Source organism: Lactuca serriola, chromosome 8, assembly GCF_051521515.1.
Source record: "Lactuca serriola cultivar US96UC23 chromosome 8, Lser_US96UC23_V15, whole genome shotgun sequence".
Classification (NCBI taxonomy): Eukaryota; Viridiplantae; Streptophyta; class Magnoliopsida; order Asterales; family Asteraceae; genus Lactuca; species Lactuca serriola.
The window spans coordinates 24,850,183-24,858,407 of NC_136415.1; positions in this window are offsets into that span (position 1 = coordinate 24,850,183).

Consider the following 8,225-nt stretch of genomic DNA (forward strand, 5'->3'; position numbering starts at 1 on the left):
CCAAAGATACAAAATCACTATAACTAATATACTCAGAAAATATCAAAGCAAATTCAGAAATACCTCCCTGTGGACATATGTATTCCAGATTTGTTTCAACAACTTGCCATCTCCCACCGGTTACAAGACAAACCAAATATTCAATCATTTTTAGAGAGATTTTAGAGAAATTTCCTAAGCAAATAACAACTAAACTGATAATTTTCTACAAAAGTTTATATATAAAAACATTATTTCGTAGTCAAACCAATTGATTTCATAGTCAAATTAAAAAAAAAAAAATTAAAAAACACAAATTCGCAGATGGAATACAGAGAAAATCGCAGATGTACACAATCCATCTGCGATTTTAACCCTGAAATGCCCTCTCTCTCTCTCTCTCTCTCTCTCTATATATATATATATATATATATATATATATATATATATATATATATATATATATATATATATATATATATATATATATATAATTTTAAAAATCAATCCACCTGCGAATATACAAGAGGCTAAAAAACACACTTGTGCTTTAGCCACTTGTACATTCACAGATGGAATGTGCAAATCACAGATGGATTTTAAAAATCATTCCCATCTGCGATTTTCATGGCCATTTTTGCAAATTCGATTTTTTTTTTGCTAAATTTGTAATGTAATTAATGTAATTGATTATTTCTGTCATTTTCTTTTTTTTAATTTAAAAATAATAAAAGGAATTAAACTACTGTAATTGTAATTGATTATTTCTGTCATTTTTTTTTTAATTTAAAAATAATAAAAGGAATTAAACTACCTCACCCATCCACCGGTACCTTTCCTATTCGTTATCAATTTTATATTTCTTTGACTTTTTTTTTTTTTTTTTTTTTTTTTTTTCTCTTTGACTATTTCTGGTGTTCACCTGCTTTCCTTTTCCTCATCTACTATTTTCTCTCATTTTTTGTTCGATCGAAACCTAGTGCCAGGAAAAGTGAAGTAGAAGAAGCACATGACAAAGGAAATCTAGGCAAAAGTGGACACGACCAATAGAGGCGGCGACAAGGTCGGTGTTTCTGATCGGATGGGTGTGTTCTTTCGGGTTTGTTCTCAACCGGCGATGTCTTCTTCCGATGAATAAATAACCCATGATTTTTTCTCCCTTCATGGATCAATTTCAAGCATAAAGGAACAAATGATTCTCAAATACAGAGGGTTTGCTGCATTTTTTTCATCTAAACTTTAATTTCATGAGAATTTTGGGTTTTTTTACCAGATTGGGAGGAAGATGTGAAAAATCAGGGGGTTGTTGAGGTTTCCAGTTAGAAATAAAATACAAACAGTTATGTATGTTTGTTTTGTAAATTCTATGTGTGTGATTAGTAATTATTCATACAGGGAGAATGGCAATAACAAGAAACAGGACAAAAGAATAGGATTGGGATATCTTGATGGGTTGTATGTATTCTAATATGCAGTGCTCGTGTGAATTCTAATATACACAGGAAAAATCTAGGTTGGAAAGATGAAGACGATGTGTGTGTGAAAGGTGTTGTTGGTGGGGGTCGAACAGAGAAGTCAAAACGGAGAGGAGAGGCAAAATATGGTTTGTTAGTGGAGAATCGACTGTGAAACCGTCGGAGGAAGGATAGACTATGGGGTGGTCGTTGAGATACGTCATAGAAAGTTTTGGCCTTCTGTGTTTTGATCACTGATGTGTGTGTGAACTTGGTGCGGATTGGTGGTGGTTAGCTATTCTGATGTAGGTGGGTGACGAAGACAATGAGGATGCCGAAGGAAGAAGTTTTGCCGGAGGAAGAAGATGTTCGGTTTGATCGACTGAATTTTTTTGATCTTGTGTTTGTGTGAGAGAGCGAGAGGGGGGGGGGGGGGGGTATGGGAGATGGTATGGTAGAGGGATGGGTGGGTTAGGCTGGCTATTTATTTATTTATTAATTTTAAACTAAAAAGGATTAAAACAAATATAAAAAATCTTACAAAAAATTAAAAGGGTAAAAAGTCATTTCAAATTGTTCAGAGACTAAAGTTGAAAACTTTTTTGGATTTCATCCATATTTTTTTTTGTTAACTACAAGGACCAAATTTGCAGTTTAGTCCAAATTTATATTCTAATAAAAGAATAGTTTTATCCTCTTTTTGACATATGCCACCTTATTATAACTGTTAATTAATGCATATTTTATTCTTCTTTTACCATGTGTCATCATATTATGTCTCATAATTAATATTTGTCACTTGTCAACCTATTGATTATTTATTTTAAATTTTAAATTCTATCTATATTAAATCAATAGCATTAAAATTAAAATTAAAATAAAATTAATACAAATTATAAAGTGATATAATTTTACATATTTATTTAAATCAATGATTATAATTTTATATAATAAAAAAATCTCATAATTAATAATTTATTTAAAATAATTGATTAATAACTTTGACCTTTATTATAAAAATTAAATTAATTTTGTAACCGTGGTTCTCACGGATTATATACTAGTATTATATAAAGCTTGGATTGAAAAGATAAGTGGTGAAGCATGCAACTATGTTTCTACTGTCTTACATCATCACTAAACCTACATATAAAAGAGTCAAAGTCATAAAGTACATATCTCGCGTTATTATTAAGTGCTATAAGACATAAAAAACAAATAAAATTGAAAAAAAAAGAGTGATGTATACCGCATGATATAACTAATAACTTCATGTCATCAAAGTCTATATATACAAACAACCACAATTGGTAGGGAGGCGACCACAATTGTTGATTATCCCCAAAGCTCCATGTCTTTATCAAATAACAAAAAGTGTCAAAGCGTAGAAATCGTGAAATAATCTGGTATCTCTATGAAACATCTCACGGGATGAGCGGAGAAGTGTGGAAATCTAAGATCCGAAGTAATATATCTCATCCGTTGCATCAAGTATGATATGTTTGGTAAGTATTTGACATTATTTCTTGTTCTTTCATTTTGCTTTCTCATGCATGTCAATTCAAATTTTGTTGATTAATTGATTAATAAACTATTTGTAGACATGACTAGACTGATTTTGGACGCACACCATGATTGGATAAATGCCCCATTTTTTGTGGGGATGTTTCTTGTGCTTTGACCGGAAAGTCAGATGCGCTCAACTGGAGGAAAAATAATATACTTTCGACTACCATCAAAACAAGTAAGTATATTCCCATTAATTTTGATTTGGGTTGGTTTCTAAATCTAATTTGTTTTTTTAATTATTATTTATGTTTTAAAGGTATTAAATATTAGGAGACCAATTGTAGTAGAGGATGAGACTGAAAAATCCTTGAGTATACGCTTAAGCATTATGGGAGCTACTTATAATTTTGATATGAAAGTGTTGATTCTTTACTTCTAGGGCCCGAAGAGCCACATGCATACAAATGCTTATTTGAAGCAACAAGGAGCGAGAACACTCAATTTCTATTTGAGATTATCCGGATATATGCAGATTTATTAACAAAGACTAATGCAGATGGGAACACGATATTCCATGTTGCAGTAATGCATCGCCAGTTGGACTATACAATGTGTTGTACTATGAAGTGGGTCTAAGAGGTTTGGATCACTCTAGGCGGACAACAGTGACAATACGATACTCCAACTTGGTTGGAATTACATAAAGGAGATCCGAACTCGAAAGCACATGTCGATCATACTTGTTGCTCCAAAAGTATGCCTTTGGTTCTAGGTATTTTCATGTTATTTTTACATAAAAATACTTAATACATAAATCTCCATTTTAATGTACTAAGTTGTTACTTATGTATAGTAAATAATGTTTTGTTTGTCAACGATCTACATCCATCGGAGACGAAAGTGATATTTCGTATGCCTTTCCTAGTGTAAAACCTTCATTTACATTAAAAAGGTGAAATACATCACATTAGGTCTTATTACATTATGTGTTCATGGTAACTCGGACCGGAGAATGATGACCTAATTTTGCTGGTTGTATCATATACTATAGCCATACCTTCATTAAATGGAAAAAGCATGGCACTCAAGGAAGCATGAGATGTGTAACACTATGGAACATAAGCAAGATTCCTCCCATACCTAGTAACCCATGATTTTATACCTCAAAAAAGTCAAAGAAGAGTGCCTTTTACTCCATCTCCTTAACTAGCATGTGAATATGTAAGGTAACATTATATAAATGAACTCTAACTAGTCCATACAGTTTGAATGCGATGCGCGTTCATGTTTTATACCAAAGTTGAGCCCAAACAACCCATTGTGTCCAATCATTAGGTTTTCCTTAGACGAAGCACCTTAAATTGGCCCTAAACATGTTGTTGATTACTTCGGTTTGACCATCTGTTCATGCTTTTCTTCAAAACAATACCTTGACAATGAAAGTGTTCTTTCCAAAAGTTGCTCATGAAATCTTATCCTTAACTGATACAATCGACGAGGGGAAACCATGCAACCTCACTATCTATTTTACAAATGTGGTTACTATTGTCGTGACTGTGAATGTGTGTTTCAAAGTAAAAAATTGGTCATATTTCGATAAGCTATCCACAACAACCAAAATGGTATCAACTTCATGGGATTTCAGGAAAAAATCCCAGTAAAGTCCATCAATAATTCACCCCAACCTTAATTTAGAAGGGCTAACAGTTGTAATAACTTGGATGGGTGTGTCATGGATTTTTTTTGTTATTGAAATATGTGTAACATTCCGTTTGAAATTAAATAAAATTAGTAAATAAATAATAAATTCTAAAACCCCGAGATGTAAATGATATTTTATTTTATATTGTTGTAGCCAAAATCAGTAATAATTTAGCAAGGTGTTGGCTTCGGGGAGTTAAACGTCATAATTTTAGAATTGGGGGTTAAAGTGTAATTTACAGGGTTGTTTTTGCAAAGATTTTCAGAAGTCAGGGGGTGTTTGGTAACTATTGGACTTAAATTGAAAGGATTTTGGAATGCTGAGGGCTGAATGGTAAGTTAAGGATTTATGTTTAAAGGAATTAAGAGAGAGAGGGGCTAGAATTGTAATAATGAAATAAGCTTACAATTGGACGGGTACAAACCCGTCACCTTCTCCAAACTAAATCCTAAACCTAATCTCTTCTTCAGCCGCCACCATGAAAAGCCATCCCAACCGCCGCCGCAACATTGAGTCTGATCGCCATTCCTCCACCTGCTATCTTGCTGTCGGTGCCTCCTCAATAGTTCTTGCCGCCGGACGTCATGTGTAGTTGGGAAAAACCACCGAGACTGACGTTATGGTCGTGGGGAGACTAGTTGAACGTGTTCTGTAGCCGCCGTTTCTCCCACCGTCGATGGCGCAACCCCCAGTTCTACCTCCTTGCCGTTACCTATGTGTCTCTCCGTCGCTGCCATGCGGTTGGTTCGTTTTGTTTATATCCTCCGACCGCCGCCTGCTGCCTCGAGGGTGGTTGTGTTGGGTGCATGTTACAGTGGCCTCGTGAAGGTATGCGTTGATTCCGCTTGATGAATGTGTATGTGTGTGTGTTGCGTAATCGTGAATCAAAAGAGAACCACCACCACCACCGTGAGGTGGTGGCTAGCACCTCCGACCACCGCCTGCTGCCACAAGGGTGGCTGAGCGTGTGTGTGTGTGTTTGTTGTGTGTGTGTGTGTTTATTTTGGATATTATGTTGTATATGTTGGATTAGTGTCTAAGCCCATAACTATATTTGGTATGTACTTGACCCGGTTGTGCATGGTCCTTTTGGGTTGCCTTCACCAAAGCAACCTGACAGGATGATATATATATATATATATATATATATATATATATAGAGAGAGAGAGAGAGAGAGAGAGAGAGAGAGGTTATTATGGTTTATTAATATATTATATGAATAATATATTAAAAGAGTAATCATATAGTTTAATTAATATTAGTCAAGAAGTAATTGAGAATTAATTTTGTGGCTAAAAGAGATTAATTAAATAAAGGGGACTAGAAGTGTGTCACACCCCAAAACCAGAACGGCGGAAATGTTCTGGGGTGGATGACGTCATGTCAAGTATCACAACATATATGCAGTATAGTAATCAAAGTACAACAACCATTGCATTAATGGTAATAGTTTTACATAGGTTACATTTCATAGCAACATCAAAGTAATACAAGAAATAATATAGATGCAGCTCGGTACTAGACTATCTCCGCAACTGCTCCCGGGATGTACCTGTCTATTGATGACCTGAGAATACAAGTTATTTTGAAAGTGAGTATCAACATTTTTATAATGTTGGTGAGTTCATAAGTATTTAGTGTCATTTTTTAATCAAAGTAACTTTATGAAGATAGGAGTTTAGAATCTGCGGTGTATTAGCGTCCTTTCCAGAAAATTCTATATTTTCTAAATAAAAGCGGTCTTCTACCAAGATCCGACAGATTTATGTTTTTAAGGAGTAGTTTTCCCCAAATTACTATCATTAGCAAAATACAGAATTGATTTTGAAAGAATAATGAGAAAATCACAAGTGAAAATACTAGGGGAAAATATTATATACCTCAACAGTAACACTGCTGACTAAAACAAAAGAAACATAGACTCCAGGAGAGTATCGAATGAATGATACGCCTGGCTCAGTCTAACAAAAGGAAGCACAGACTCCAGACAGTATCGAATGAACGATACAGCTAGCAAAGTCTAAAACAAGAAAAACACAGACTCCAGATAGTATCGAGTGAACGATACAGCTAGCAAAGTCTAAAACAAAGGGTGAATGTGAACTAGTATGTAACCATGCTGATCGACGATAGAGTATCCGATGACCCTCCAGGTCATGCGTAGAGGTAGTGGCATTATGTCACCCATGGGCCTTACCGGCGTGGACTGTAGCTAGTAGTCTGGGTGTGGGAGTGTCAGTCCCGTATAGATCTATACACATGATGTTCGCTCTCCTTCCCGGAGACTCTGGTTACACGGCGATGGCGCTATGAGGCGTCGTAGAGGGAAATAGTGTGTCACATTCTAAAGTAAAAGAGAGAGATAGAGGGAGAGATAGAGAGAGAGATAGAGTGAGAGATAGAGGGAGAGATAGAGTGAGAGATATAGGGAGAGATAGAGTGAGAGATAGAGTCACCTAACTATTCCTATAATAGTTACTAGGGTTCCAGAAACATGAATAATAGAAGGATGCCTTTACTACCCAAAGGCGATGACCTGACTGAGAGAGAGAGAGAGAGAAAGCTTTTATGTCCATATATGTATACATGATATATAATTAATGTTTAAACGACCTTCGGACGGATACCCGATACCCACCAGACCACATCCCAACGAGGAAAAGGAAATAGGGCGAACTAGCCTTCCTAAGTCCTTTAAACATTATTTATATAATTATACAAATATAGGCATGCATTTAACGAAATAAGAGCATAGAAGAAAACTTTGGTAAAACCTTTGGAGAACCTTTACACTTAAGAAAATTGCGACTTGATATCATTTTGTAAAACAAGCTTTGAAAACCTTTGGAAATCCTTTGAAAAACCTTTCATAAACAAGCTTTGAATATAATTTGATAAAACAATTTAATTGAAGAAAACCTTTGTTTAAAACACTGTTGTAACAGGTTTTGAAGTAAAACATACAGCACGAGAGACAATTTGAGAAAAGATTTAAACAAGTAAAGACGTTTTGGAAAACCATCTATAGTATTATACGTGGTAAAACAGATAAAAGTGTGATAAATCCTTTTGCATGCGGGTTATTAATCACATATGATTGATATGATAACTAGCATGTTTTAACTTGTATCCCCCCCCCATAAAAGCATTTAAAAACGTTTAAAAGGTTAATTCAGGGGTATGAACTCACCTGTGGCGAGTGGATCGGATGGAAGTGTCGGTCGAGTGCTCGGTGTCAAGTGAAGACTTGAACACACTTAATGACCTAGTAACATATAAAGACATATGTTTATATAAAATTAGTGATTATAATACTAACTAAACATGTATAAGCATCCTAATGTATGGAAAACACTTTGGTCAAGTGCTAGGAGGCTATTGGGTTGCAATAAGGGAGTGTATGGCCTAGTTTGGGAGTTTACTCTTCAAGAGTAAACTCTTTATGGAGATTTCGGCCCAAAGACCATATCCCCATGAGTTTACGGCCGTAAACTCATGGGTGGTGTGTTCTTGGATGTTTAAAGGTCTTATATCACTTGTAGAATTAGGCTAGGTTCAAATCTAGGGCATAGGAAGGGGT